The 15,475-nt window shown below is 33.4% G+C and overlaps 1 protein-coding gene across 50 annotated transcripts in view; it reads left to right on the forward strand.

Annotated features, from left to right (window-relative positions):
• Window positions 1–15,475, forward strand: part of Ptprd (protein tyrosine phosphatase receptor type D) — a 2,156,260-nt gene that overhangs the window by 1,303,002 nt on the left and 837,783 nt on the right. The window lies entirely within an intron of this gene.

The following is a 15,475-nucleotide window of genomic DNA, read 5'->3' on the forward strand; positions in this document are numbered from 1 at the left end:
AACCATTATATATATATATATATATATATATATATATATATATATATATATATATATTTTTTTTTTAATTTATTGTACATATATATTTATTGTACATATATATGTACAATAATTCATCTCTTTTTCTGTCTTAGCTGAAGAATTAAAAAAAATAGAAGAGATGAGCACATCAGGGGCATGTGATCTGAAAATGACTGATGTGAGTATTCATCAGATAAGCTCAAAAATACATTTAAATCAATGCCCCTGATGAAATTACTAAACAGGCTGAAATGTGCCACTGACAGAACTTCACTTAGGTTTGAAATGTTAGCAAGGGTCAAGCAACATTAGACAAGGACATTTAACTGAGCTATAACCTACTTTCCCTCTAGGCCTGAGTTGATGTCTTTTATTATCCCAAGGAATTTGTTATCACAAATTCAACTGAGATGTTCTCTTCCCCATTTCTTTCCTCCCCCACGGAGCACCAGGCATGTTTGATTTACACAGTTCAATCTCCTTCACGGCCTGGGGATGCTGCAGTGTGGTAGGAGAATCCTTCTTCTAAGGAAACACATATACAGGGACACATGCGCACACCGCACACACCTGTACATGCACAGCTGATTCTTCACTGTTGTCAGAAGCAATTTGTTCTGAAGGGAGGGCCGTGAGAAAGGAGTGCCCATGCTAATTTCCACTTGAAAGAGGATGCAGATGGGTCATTTGATTACATATTAGGATTGACCTTCAAATGTCAGCATACCCAGGAGCAGGAAGACAATATTCCCAGGGGCAGTAGCTCTTTTCTTGGAGAACAAATGCTTTCTACTCCTGGGGACCTTCAGCTAGACCAACCCAGCCAAGAACAGCTAACCTGGGCTCCTGATGGTCTTTGTTGGCTCATGTAACCCAGTGTAGAACCCATAGACATGGGTGCTAGAGCCAAAGAATGTGGGTGGGGTGGGGGAGAATAGTTTTCTACTCTCCAGGGTAAGTCCAGAGACATTTTCATTCTCATAACCCCTAGGTGACCCCTCATGTGACTCAGAGCCATTCCTGAGAGAAACATACACACACACACACCGCACATTATACAAGAAAAGTTTCTCCTGAGAACTTCTTTGAAAGAACTTTCCCTCACTATGTGAAACTGACAAAATCAGTGATTAAAAGGGTCACCAGCTGGGTGCCATGGCTGAGGCAAGAGGATCACAAGTTCAGGGCCAGCCTCTGCATCTTAGCAAGGTCCTAAGCAACTTACCAAGACCCTGTCTCAAAATAATAATAAATAAATAAAAAGTTATGGGGATGTGTCTCTGTGGTTGAATGCTCCTGAGTTCAATCCATGGCACCAAAAAAAAAAAAAAAAAGGAAAAAAAAAAAAAAAGAAGAAGAAGAAGGTATTTCAGTGGTCCAATAAGTTTGAAGAAAGTTTTAGGTTAACAAATTGAATAAGTTAGATGGTAGGATTTCTCAAAGACTTTCATATGTTTAGATGAATTCTGGATCTTGATGAAAGATATTTAATAATGAATATTTCTGAACCTATTTAAAAGTATAATTTCTCTCTAGGAACCTATATGAACATCTCACTGGAGACTGGTGTTCTGCAGATGGAGAAATACTGGTTTAATAACAATGATAGTAGCTTATATTTATTCACAGGGTTCAGATTCTATGTCTTGAGTCAGTCTCAGGAACATGTATTTGATGACATTCACCAACTATTCTTGCACAAATTACAAATCCAAACTAAGAGCCACCTCTCCAACTAAATGATTTATTTGCATTTTTTTTTTCAAATTATGGACAGAGGGTAGAAAGAGAAAAGTTGAACAAGGACATTTGTAGGCATCCTCCAAACCTCAATGGAAGAAAAAACAGAATAATGACCAAGATCTGGATGAATAGATAAGCTCCTTAAGGATCCCTGTTAAATGAGTATTCTCCTTGGAATTCGAACACCTGAAGACTTCATGATTTACTGTCTTAGGCATAGCAAAATCTGTTGCAATTCAAGCTAATAAGAATTATTTGAGCATCTAGTTTATGCAGACTTCTGAATAGTGAACAGTTGCTGCTTGTGGAGGGTATGAATTCCTGTTATACTAGTTGTGGTGAGGTTTGAAAACACTAGCATAAACCATCAAAGAAACAGTATGGAGAAAGACACATGGTGAAGCAAATACAAAAAAAAAAAAAAAAAGACTGCATGTATGTGACACCACATCCAAGGTAGAAGCATTAGGATTCAAGCACTTCTTTTGAAGAAGTGAGAAGACATTTATAAAATAACATCCTAGGTGAAAGAGATGTCTTTGTTTTACAGGCATTGACAAACTTCTGAGGTTTGGGGAATGTTCTTGTAAGAAATAAAATAACAAGGCTTTGGGTAGACATGAACACGACTAGAACAGAACTTTTCTGGTAAGATTTGGAAGGGAAAATGAGGCTACATTATGACCTCTGTCTTCTGCCTGTCTGAATCATTAGCAACCTCAAGTGCTGATCTGTTGGATCACTCAGAGAAATATTAAGCCACTGGGTGATAGAGAAATATTTATTTATATGAAATAGAATCAGCCTGGGTAGACAGTCTTTTTAATGTGCTAGACTTTTGAAGAATTCTGGTATCTGCATTGGTAAAAATATGAAGTGTTTGCACAATTATGTTTTCAAAGTCATATCTGCATAGTAAATGAACCCTGACTTTCTCTTCTATATTCAATGGATACTATCTTTAAAAGATTAAAAAATATATTGTGTATTTTAAAGTTTTTTAAATATGCATACATTCAACTATCTCAAAAAATATTGCATAACTACACAATTTTAATAATTTTTCTTGCTGTACCATAATGCAGAAGATCGCAAACTTCTTTCATTCATGTCTTAGTGACTGTTTTATAGTATTGCTGGGCCAAAAGAAATACCTAATAGTTCTATTGATTTAGTAGTTAGGTCCCAACGACTCAATAAGTATTTACTTACTGAAACTGTTGGCAAAAATAATACCCTGATGTTTAAAGAATAATCTTTCTATTTTATTTTTAAACAATCACCATGGGTTGTGTGCACCTGTTAGATATGGCACGTACTGGAGTACACCGAAGTTGGATTCAAATTTGCCACTCTGCTCATATGTCCTATTCCACACTGATCTCTGGGCAGTATTTCTTTTTATCATGTTAGTCACAAAATGATTCAGCTTCACAGAAAAATATTAACACTATCAAAAGGCATGTAGCGCTATCTAATGTTGTAACAATTAATTACCCCAATTTTGTTAGTTTGTGCCAGGTTAGTGTGTTTGTCCTTGAAGATGTTAAATATGTCAGGACATCTCTGTAAGCTCATTAAGCCCTGCAGGGCATCTTGGCACAGAGTATGGTGACCTTGATCATGACCATAGTGCTTACTTTCAAACACCTGACCACAACATGAAAGTGGCAGGTGATAGAGGTGATGAAGGGAATGATATGTGTTTCAAAATTCCAGAAAATGACTTCTGAACAGCAGTGGCAAAAAGAGGCAGCCAGATAAGGCAGAGGCTTAAAAAAGTCACAGTAAAAATATTTCAGCCTTTTACACACCAAAAAAATAGGCCTATGATCTTTCAAGAGAAAGAGTGAGTTAGAAATTTGGAGAACACAAAATGCTTTCCCAAATTACACAATTTTGGGGAAAAAAATGGAAAGTTTGTAGGTAGTTATAAGAGGTCCATGGTTTTTAATTTTTATTGATTGATTGATTGATTGATTTTTGACCCTCTGACCATTATAGAAAAGTTGGTGACATTACACTCTTTCCCCCATTTATGGTTGTCCTCAAATCCTTTTCGTATCCCACCAAGTTGTAACAAGGATTCAAGTATCTTTGATTAAGAAGTCTTTGTAAAATCCCAATATTATTAAATCAGTATCCAATAATACTGCTTGTATTTAAGTGGTAGTTTTGAAATATTGGAAATATTTTAGTTTGCACAAGAGAAGAGTTTGACCCTCATCCTTAATTTTCCTATGAGAGGTTAATTTTCTTTCAGTCCATACTCAAATATTTGGAATTAAACTGTGCCTGCCTATCAGCCTCTCAGTGTCTCCAGGATCTGCCTGAAGAAAATGATTCTTGAAAGCCTACATATTAGGATAATTTCTTCCATTTGCAAAAATGACCCTCTGGGTTATGTATAATTTCAAATATAGTTTTCCTAAGCCTTTTGCAGACTTTTGGAACCTGTGACCAACTTTTTATTTTCTGATAGTTTGGGAAAATAAATTTACTATCAAAATAGTTTTTGATCAGAAAAAATCTACATTTTTTACCTTTATAAAAAAATTCACCTGTGTTAACCTGCCTCTATCATAAAGTACTACCATACTGATGAAATGAATAAGCACATAGCTGATTTGTATCTCTATATTTAGTCATGAAGAACCCTTTAAATCACTGCTGTTGTTTTCCATGTATATGCCATATGCTTTATTGTTGAAGTTTTGAACTCTTCACACCTATCATTTGCCAATAATAAAAAGAAGTAACCCAATCAAACCCCAAATTTCCTCTTTTTTAAAAACTATTAATTCTACTTAATGCTAGTCTCAGAAACACATTTTCACAGTTTGAGGGGGTATTTGATTACAAAAGGTCAAAGCAAAATACCAACATATTTAACCAATACAATTTTGCAGACTGTTTATAGAAATTCTCTGAGTTGCATAGCAACAGTCTTTTTAATTACTACTTGCTATCCAGATTTTAATAATTTAATTAGTATTTTTTTGCTTCATTAAATTGCTACACCCAATAGATTTAATGAATTCAATTCATAGAATGTTATAAAAGACTTTTTTCACATGTTGCTGTGAAACTCAATATGAAGTGTATTTATCTTCTATTCAGATGTAATATAGCAGTGAAAATATTTTTCCTTTAGATATAACTAGTCTTCTGCACTGAAAGAGAAAGAGGCAATTAGAAATTTGGAAATGATGGACACACTCTTCAAAGTTACACCATGTTCAGAAAATTGAGAAAGTTCACAGATGGGGTTCTTCATTTTTTTTCGATTAAAAAAAATAAATTTGAGGAAAAAACTATTCTGTCAGTCCTTTATAATAAAGTTATGGAAGTTGCTTACATGAAGTATTCCATTAGAGAATTAATAAAAATTGAAACATCTGATTAATCTTTGAAGATGTTTCTCTTTTTTTCTTTTAATTTTAATATGTTTATAGTACTCAGAAATGTATAGTTCTGGGATTCATATTAGCAGCATATCTTAGTAGCTGCTCTCAACTTCAGGTTTCCTCCTAAAATCTTATAAGTTTAAACAGCACATGGTCAAATGGAATCTTCGTTTTCATTATTGCAGTACAGCTATAGATGATAGCAGGGTTCCGTGTGATAGATTCATAAGTGCATTTAAAATAATTTGCTTCATTTCATTTCCCAGTACTTCACCATTTTCTCACCTCCTCCCTCCCCATGATCCCTTTCTGCTACTTTACTGGTTTTCCTTCTATTTATTTTTTGAACTGTTACATTATAATTAATACATATAAATGGGATTTATTACAATATATTTATATACTTACATAGCAGAATTTGTTTGATTTTATTCTGCAGTTACTCTCCTTTCCCTCACCTCCTTCCTACCACTCAGTTGCCTTCCTCTGTTATACTGTTCTGTCTTCTATCAAAATGAAATATTTATCCCCAAGCCTCAAAGCCTTTACCTCACAGTTTTCCTTACATTAATAAATGTCTCCAGTGTCCATACAAGTACTCAAGCCAATAACCCAAGGGTAGTTTTTGATTCCTCCTTTCTCTGAATCCCCTATATCTATTCTATGAATGAGTTATATTGATTCTGCCTGAAAAATATATGTAAAGTCTGTTTACTTCTCTCCATCTTTTCTGCCACCTACCTAGATCAAGACACCATTATCTCAAAGTGATTTCATAATAGTTATCACAAATTGTAGTTATCTTGCTTATTTCTTCATTCCCCCTCCCAGATTTAGGGAGGTATAATTGTAAGGTGTACAACCTGATGTTTTGATATACATATGTGAAGTGATTACCACAGTTAAGCTAATTAATATATTCATCACCTCATATAGTTACCTTTCTGTGTGCATGATGAGAACCCATGAGATTCAATTAATCTCTTATCAAATTTCAAGCACACAATATATTATCGTTAACTGTGGTCACCATGTTGTACATTAATTCTCCAGAAATCATTATACTTACACATGAATGTTTGTACCCTTTGAACAACATTTCCCCATTTTCCCCACTACTCCAACCCCAGATAGCAACCCTTCTACTTTGACTTTTTTAGAGTCCACATATGAATTAGGTTAATGGCATTTGTCTGACTGTGTCTGGATTATTTAACTTATGATAACGTCCTCTAGACTCATTCATGTTATTGCAATGGTAGGATGTCCTTTCCTTAAGGCTGATAAAGATGATATGTCTATACCTAGATAATGGATATAGACTTATCATCTTTCTTTATACATTCATCCATCAGTGTTGTACACTAAGACTTGAGCCACATCCCCAGCCCTTGTTCTTGATCTTAAAGGGCAAGCATTCAATTTTTTACAACCAAGTCTGATGTTAGCTATAGGCTTGTCATACATATATGGCCTTATTTAATATTAAAATGCATTCCTACTTTGTCAGGAGATTTTATTACAAAAGAATGGTTAATTTATTCCAATGTTTTTTTTCTATATTTATTTGGAAGATCATATGTGGTGTATTACATTTATTGATTTCTTTATGTTGAACCAACCTTGCATCCCTCGGTTGAAACCCACTTGATCAGGGTACACTAACTTTTTAAATGTGTTTTTGTATGTGGTTTGCCAGTATTAAGAATTTTTGCGCCTATGTTCATCAAGTATATTGACCTAAAGTTTTCTTTCCTTGATATGTCTTTGTCTGTTTTGGTATCAGTATGATATTATCTACAGAGAATGAGTTTAGCAGTATTTTATTTCATGGAATAATTTGAGGAGTATTGGTGTTAGTTCTTTGTTAAAGGTCTAGTAGAACTTGACTAAGAATCCATATGGTACTGGACTTTTCTCTTTTTTTGTATTTTTTTATTATCTATACATGACATTACAATGATCTTGGCAATTCATACATTTGTATCATTGGGGTATAATTTCTCATTTTTCTAATTGTACAGATTGCAGAATCACACTGGTCATAGAGTCACCTATATACATACATCAATCATAATGTCTATTCTATTCTGCTGCCCTTCCTAAATGATGAGGGGGGAGGAGTAGGGGGGATAGGAAAGGTACTGGACTTTTCTTTGTGGGATAGCTGTTGATATCTGTTTCAGTTTCATTACTTGATATTAATCTGCTTAAATTTTTCATATCTTCATGGTTCAATTTGGATAGGTCATATATATCTAGAAACTTCTCAATGTCTTCAAGATTTTCTATCTTATTAGAGTATAAATTTTCAAAATTATTTCCGATGATCCTCTGGATTTCAGGAGTGTCTGTAAAGATATTACTTTTTCAACTCTAATTTGGTTAATTTGAATTTTTTCTTTTTCTTTTGGTTAGTTTGGTTTCAAGGTTTATCACTCTTGTTTACCCTTTAAAAAAAACCAACTCTCACTGGGCATGGTGGCACACACCTATAATCCCAGTGATCCAGGAGGCTGAGGCAGGAGAATCACAAGTTCAAAACCCTCAGTAACTTAGCAAGTCCCTAAGAAACTTAGTGAGACCCTGACTCTATTTTTTTTAAAAAAAGCGGGGGATGGGGATTGAGATGTGACTTAGTCATTAAGCACCTCTGGGTTCCATCCTCAGTGCCAAAAATCAAACAAACAACAAAAATAATCTTTGTTTCATCAATTTTTTAAATTCTCAATTTCATTGATTTTTGGCTCTGATTTTAATTATTTCATTTCTTCTAATAATTTTAGTGTTGGTTTTCTTCTTCTTTTTTAAATTTGTCTAAAGTTTTATTTGTTCTAATTAGTTATACATGAGAGTAGAATGCATTTTGACACATCATATATAAATCAAATATAACTTCTCTTTCTTCTGGTTATATATGATGTAGAATCACACCTGTCATGTAGTCATGTATGTACATAGGGTAATAATGTCTGATTCATTCTACTATCCTTCCTACGCCAGTTACCCCTCCCCTCTACCTAATGTTGTAATGTTGGATTATTTATTTGATATATCTCTATTTTTTCTTTGATGTATGAACTCAATTCTATGGACTTTCCTCTTAGAACAGCCTTCATACTGTCCCAGAGATTTTGATATGTTGTATCATTATACTCATTTACTTCTAAGATCTATTATTAATTTCTCTACTGATTTCCTCTGCTATCCATTCATCATTCAAAAGTATATTATTTAAACTCCAGATGCTAGAATAGTTTATGTTTTTTACCTTTTCATTGATTTCTAATCTCATTCCATTATGATCCACTAGAATAAGTATTATTGGTTGTTCAGAAGTGTGCTCATTTCACCTTATTTGTGAATTTCCCAGTTTCTTTTTTGACTAGTTTTATAAAATGTGATCAGAGAATATATTTGACATGATTTTATTCCTCTTAAATCTGTTAAAATTTTTTGTGACCTAACATATGATATATCCTGGAGAATGTTCCAGTTACTCTTGAGAAAAATATATCTTCTGTAGCTATTGGTTGGAATGTTCTGTATATGCTGTTAGGTCCACTTGATTTAAAGTCATATTTACATTCAATATTTTCTTATCGACTTTCTGTCTGGAGGAAACATTCACTGCTCAAAGTGGGATATTAAACTTTTCTAGTGTTATTGTATTGCTGTCTAATATTTTCTTTATATATTTGGATGCTATAATATTGGTTATTTGCATATTTAAAATTATTATATCTGCCTGATGAATTGAATCCTTTAACACTATATAATAATTTTTGTCTAGAGTTTTTGACACAAAGTCTATTTTATCTGATGTAAATATAGCTATCCCTACTGTGTTTGCTTTTCATTTGCATAGAACTTCCTCAAAACATTCATTATAGCCTTTTTTATAATGTATGTGCTTAAAGCTGAGGTGAGTTTTGTATGAGCAACATACAGCATTTATCCATTCAGCAACTCTGTTTGGGGGACTTAATCAAAAGTTACATTTAAAGTTATTATTGATAAGTAAACAAAATTCCCATTTCATTTGTTATTCCTGGTTATTTTGTATATCTTTTGTTCCTTTCTTGCACTTTTCCCTTATCATAAGATGATTTTCCTTTTCTCTTTATCTTTTGTGTGTGTGTGTGTGTGTATATATATATATATATATATATATATATATATATATATATTATAGATTTTTGCTTTGTGGTTATCATGAGATAACATAAAACATTTTATGGCTATAATAGTCATTTTAAGCAACTTTACTTGCATACAAAAACTATACACTTCCACCACTCCCCCAATATTTTGTGTTTTTGATGTCATAATTTACATTTTTTATATATTGTATATTTTATTTTGTATATTGTATATTCATTAACTATTTTAGTGGCACCTATTTTTAATATTTTTCTCATTAACTATTTTAACTATACTTACTATTCTTGTCTTTAAGTTTTTATACCATTATAGTATTAGATTATTCTATATTTTACCATGTACTCTTACCTTTGCCAGTGAGTTTTATAGTTTCATTTATTTTCAGTTTGAGGAACTCCCCTTAGTATTTCTTATAAAGTAGGTGTAGTGGTGATGAACTCCTTTCGTTTTTATCTAGGAAAAATTTTCCTCCATTTCTAAAAGATGGCTTTGAGAAATTAATGGCTTGTTGTTTTGTTTTTTTTTTTTCTTTCAGTACTTTGACTACCTCTTCCCACCCTCTCCTGTCCAGCAAGGTTTCTGCTGAGAAATCTCCTGACAGCCTTATTGGGAAAGAGAGACTTAGGTGTGATATGTCACTTTTCTCTTGCTGCTTTCAAAATCCCCTGTCTTTGATTTTTGACAGTTTGATTATAGTGTGTCTTGGTGAAGTCTTCTTTGCACTGTATGCCTTTGAGCTGCATGTACCTGGATGCTCATAATTGTCCCTAGATTGGGGAAGGTTTCAGATTTTATTTATTTAAATATGCTTTTTGTCTCTTTCTCTCTCCTCTTTCATGGACCCCAGGATACGAACATTAGCTCTCTCCACAGTGCCTCATAAATCCCATAGACTTTCTTCATTCCTTGTTACACATTTTTATTTTTCTTCTCTGACTCAATATTTTCAAATGACCTCTCTTTGCATTTATAGACTGCATTTTTTATTTCATTTCATTGATTGTGCACATCAGCTCCAGAATTTCTCTGTGGTATCATTTTATGATTTATATCTTTATTGAACTTCAATTTCACTGAGTTATTTACTGTGTTTTCTTGGAATGGCTGTTTTGAATTGTCAGGCAATTTGTAGATCTTCAATTCTTTAGAGGTGGATCCTGAGATATTATTGTACGCCTTCGATGGTGTCACATTTCCTTGATTTTTTTTTTTTTTTTTTTTTTTTTGTGTGTGTGTGTGTTCCTTGAAGTCTTGCTTTTCTGTTGGCATTTTATGAAGCAATCACTTCCTTCAGTCTTCACTGACTGGCTTCAGGGGAGAAACTCTTTCACCAAACAGCCTGGATCAAGTTTCTGATTTTCTCTCACAACTTTCCTATGGATGTTCCCACTCTATACTTCTTACTCCTTCAGATATGGGAAGTTATTCTTAAGATTGTGTGCTTTCTCTCCTTTAGGCAAAGTCAAGGCAGGTGCTGAGAGCCTCCTACTTGTCTTCCCTAGAGAGTTGCTCTATAATATTTGTTTGCCTTCTCCTGATCCTATAGAGTCAAGCTACCTGTTTGTGCAAGATACTTGCACCCACTATTCACAGGGTCATGTTCTGGGGGCAATCCTACAAGGTTAGGCACATGGAGTATTTGGGGTACTCATGTGCCAGTTGAGGGGATCCAAGGGGGAGGTTTCCTGAATGGCTTATTGGCAGACTTCCTGATGGAGTTCATTGGAACGATTAGTCAGGGTTAGAAGACACCCTTTTCTGCTCCCAGCATCTCCCAACCACTCAGTCATGCAGATCATCTCAGTATTGTGATGGAGTGAGAAAAAAAGTGGGCCACTTAGTCATCATCCCATATGACTATAGGTGCCAGACACTCACTCACATGCTATCATTCTCCTCTAGGGCAGAAACCATAGGTCAAGGGGGTCTCTTATAACACTGAGCTGTGCTACCTGTGGGAAGGTTGGTGTAGATAAAGTAAAGCTGCCTTTACCTTCTTTAGTTAGTCACTTGTCATTTGTTTGCTTATACAACGTGGTAGAAGTTCTCTGCTGGGCTTCTGCCTCCTACAAAGGTTCTTTCACTTATAGGCAGTTGTCAAAATTGATGTTTCTATAGGCATATGTAAGTAGAATGCTCCCATTCCACCATCTTGTTCCAGAGCAATCTTCTCATGCAGTGGTTCATCAACCACTTTCCTGCTGGAAGCCTTTCAATAGTTTTCATTTCAAACAGAATAAAATATAAATTTCTTGATATAGCCTCCAAGACCCTCTAGGATCTGGAGGCTGCTGGTCATGTCTCAACCATGGCTCATGAATCATGACCCTCTTCCTTTTCCTCTCCTCTACTTATTCATACATTTCTCACACTAGAATATAAATATCTAATACAGATAATATAGAATATGTATATATAAGCTTTAATAAATTCATTATTATATCTCCAGTACCTAAACAAAGATTTTTAAATAGTAGGTAATGAATTTATATTTGTTGACGAATTCTTCAAAATCAGTGTAAGGTCCTTGAGAAAAATAAACTGCATATTTACCGATTTGTAGCTGGTGGATGAGGAGTTCAGTATAACAGCTTTACATAGAAATGGACATTATTTTAAGGACAATGTTTATTAATTAATTCAACAAAAATTGAATATTTACTGTGAGCCATATAATGCTTTCATGAACTACTACATACAATACAATACACTAGTGCTTTCTAAGTGTTTCAGGAATAGAATATGCAGTTATCTGGAGGCAGAAAAGTGTATTACAATTATTCATTTATATTGATTAAGTTGACCTCAACTAATAAGAAGCTGTGCTGTGTTTTAAATGAATGGTATATGAAAAAGATATGATCCCTTCCCTTTAGCCTCCTATGAGAGATACATATGCAAAAAATATGACCATAAAAAAGGCAAAATAATTTGTATCAAAGTATACAATGAAAAAAGGATGAAACTCTAATAAGTAGAGTGAATTATTTGTTTCATACAGACAGTAAAATATCATTAAGGCCATCAAAATCTAACAGAGTCTCAAGAACTTTTGACTGTATTCTATCCAAGTTCAGTTTTCAAAAAATATCTATACATGTTTTTTCTTTTACATGTACCTCAAGATAAATCAGTCCTTTAAACCTGAACATTAAAGTTTCTTTGAAATCTCTGGAATTACATAAAAGTAAAATTGCATATAAATTTTTATATTGTGTGTATTTTAATTTTCTGGGAAGAGTATAAGTGATGTTAAGTCTCTGACACCAAAATTGTTAAAGAGTTGTGATTAAGCTGGACAACTTTTTCAATGTAATGTTGAAGAAATTAATCAATGGACAGGTTTCATTTCAACAAATCAAAACAGTATCTGTCTTAGTCAATGCTTAAAATGGATTTTTTCTGTGTTCTACTTGAAAAAAGTTCCAATAAGAAACATAACATTAAAAACAAGCAAACAAATTTATTTTCTGTTATAAAAACCCTCTGAGTTTTCTGTGTGTATTCTAGCTCTGGAAATCATGGGCTAAGTGATGATAATAGGATTTGCTGATTTCTACACCAGAGCAACTTTTCACTAAGTTAGTTTGAGGCCAAATTCACAAGTCATTTCCTATTTTGAGACTAATTTGGATAGTCAAGAGCAATAGTATCCAATAGGTATCTGCTATCTACATGTGACCACTGAACACCCAAACTATAACTGGTCCAACTGGAGATGTCCCATAGTATAAATAAAGTAAACATCAGATTTTGAAGACTTAGTTTTAAAAACAAACCATTTAAATATAACATAATGATGTTTACGTTGATTATATTGAAATGATACTGTCTTTTGATAAACTACAAAATATAAAAAATATTATTATAAAATATATTATTAAAATTAGTTAACCTTATCTTTTCACTCTTTTTTATAATGTGTCCACTAGAAAATTTTAAAGTGGAATTATGACTCTTTATTATTTTTCTTCTAGAAGTAGAAATAATTATAGTTAAATGAGCAGCAACATTTACTTTTTTAAAAAAATATATTCTTTCTCATTTCTAATTCCTCAAAGAAATAATGAAAGTGAGTGAAATAAAATAATGAAAGAGTCACACTTTGCCAAAAATAGATATGACTGATTCTCTAATGATTTTACCAAAGGTCCTCAGAATTGAATTTAATATATTACTTTCTTTATAATATCTATTTTTTACTCCCTCCTTTCTGTACATGTGTGGGAGTTCTCTCAAACACACACACACACACACACACACACACAAACTCATTTTTTGAGGTTTATATTTTACCAACCTCCACCCACTTCCCCCACATTATCACAGGTGGTCTCTAAAAATTAAAATCATTTATCCTATCCTCTGGCAAAGACCAGTTCTTTTCCTCATGCAAAGATAAAGTGTTCACTTTTATTGTCTCTCTCATTATGCCACATTTATCTAAACGGAATTAATAGAGTACCTACCACAGGTTTCCTTAGATGATTGCTTATATGTTTGGGAATGTTAATATTCAAGAACATTAAAACTAGAATAAAAGAAATTGCATCCTTGCAAATAGGAGATATTTTAACGTGTGGTCCCATAAAATAAAATAAACATTCTAAAAAATGAAGCCTATAAACATCAGGAAGATGGATAAGTTGACACCTCATTCTGCATATCTCTGTTTAACAATATTATATTTCATTTCCCATGCTAAGAAAACAGCCATTACCCAAAGCAGCCACTCGTAAACAGGCCTTGTGAACAGATTGCATCCTTGCTGGTGGTATGATAATTGAAATAAGTTTTCCAGTCTTTTATGAGAAAATACCAGATGTATAAAATACCTATTAATCAATTCTCTTGCTTTTGCAAACATAAGTTTCAGTACCAATGGCTATTAAAGAATCAATTCTGCAATGGAAAAGAGAATTGGAAAAAAAATACCAAAGAATTAGCTAAGTGATTCATCTGTGGGCTGCTTCTGAGTTTCTACTCATTGCAATATGGGGCAATATAATCATTGCTTTGGATAACTTGAGGAAAGACTTATGACCATCATGATCAGTATTTCTGCAACATTTGTCCTAATGTAAGGACAATACGAAAAAAAGAGTGACTGTCACTGGGCATATGAATAGTGTAGTCTACCATCCAGTTTCACCCACTGTAATCTATTTTATTCATTGACATTTACAATAAATTTTCCCTTGTCTATCATAGTTTGGAACTGTAGTATATAGGGTCTGCCCTTTATAATATCATTAAAACAAATATTTCCCCGTTCTAATACCCTAGCCTATTCAATCCTTTCAAATACAAACAAAGGAAAAATAAAATTCGGAGGAAAAAAAAAAACAGGTCATAGGAAGGAGGAGAGAGAAACTAATTTAGAAAGACAAATATTAAAACAAGAAACAGTTTCCCTGGTATGGCAGAGTACATATTGGCATTTTGGGCCCAAATTATCCCAAACTATATTCTCCTCAGGCCAAAGATGGAAAAACATGTATTCGTAGAAGGAAAAATAGATATTTTTAATAGATCCTTTTTTCTGTTTGAATCATCACTAATTCCCTATACAGTAGCTTCTAAGGGCAGAAGTGTATAACTCTCTAATGGTCTTAATATTTCTATATTTCAAGTTCAGGACTCAGTTGATGGAATGTTTTATTTGTCAGCCATGTGGTCTGGGTTAACTTGCTAATTCCTTTTACTTTTATCCCTTTTGAAAATTAGGGGTCTGTGAAATTTTCCTAGTTACCTAATTTGCATGTATAGCATTTATATAAAATATGTCCTATAATGTCATCTTAGTCTCAGAAAAGAGTGTTTCTCGCAGACTTTTCTGACATTTTCTCCATTTTCAATATTTTGGGCAAATCTCCAGGTACCATTTGTGATTGACTCCTGCTCATCCTTTGAAAGTCACTAAGGCAAGCATGGTATAGCCAGGGCTATAGAAGGATGAAGTCGTTTTTTTCCTTAAACTGTCCTTACATCGTGTTTCCTAAATCCATCTTCCCTAGATGCTCCATAACTTCTAATTTACTATTCTCCTCAGAGCTCCATCATCCTAAAGTTCAAGTGTGCTAGTAAATATACAGTTCTCTAAGCCTTCCTTCTCCATCCTCCCTTATCTAAATTTACTC

Source organism: Marmota marmota, unplaced genomic scaffold, assembly GCF_001458135.2.
Source record: "Marmota marmota marmota unplaced genomic scaffold, marMar, whole genome shotgun sequence".
Lineage (NCBI taxonomy): Eukaryota > Metazoa > Chordata > Mammalia > Rodentia > Sciuridae > Marmota > Marmota marmota.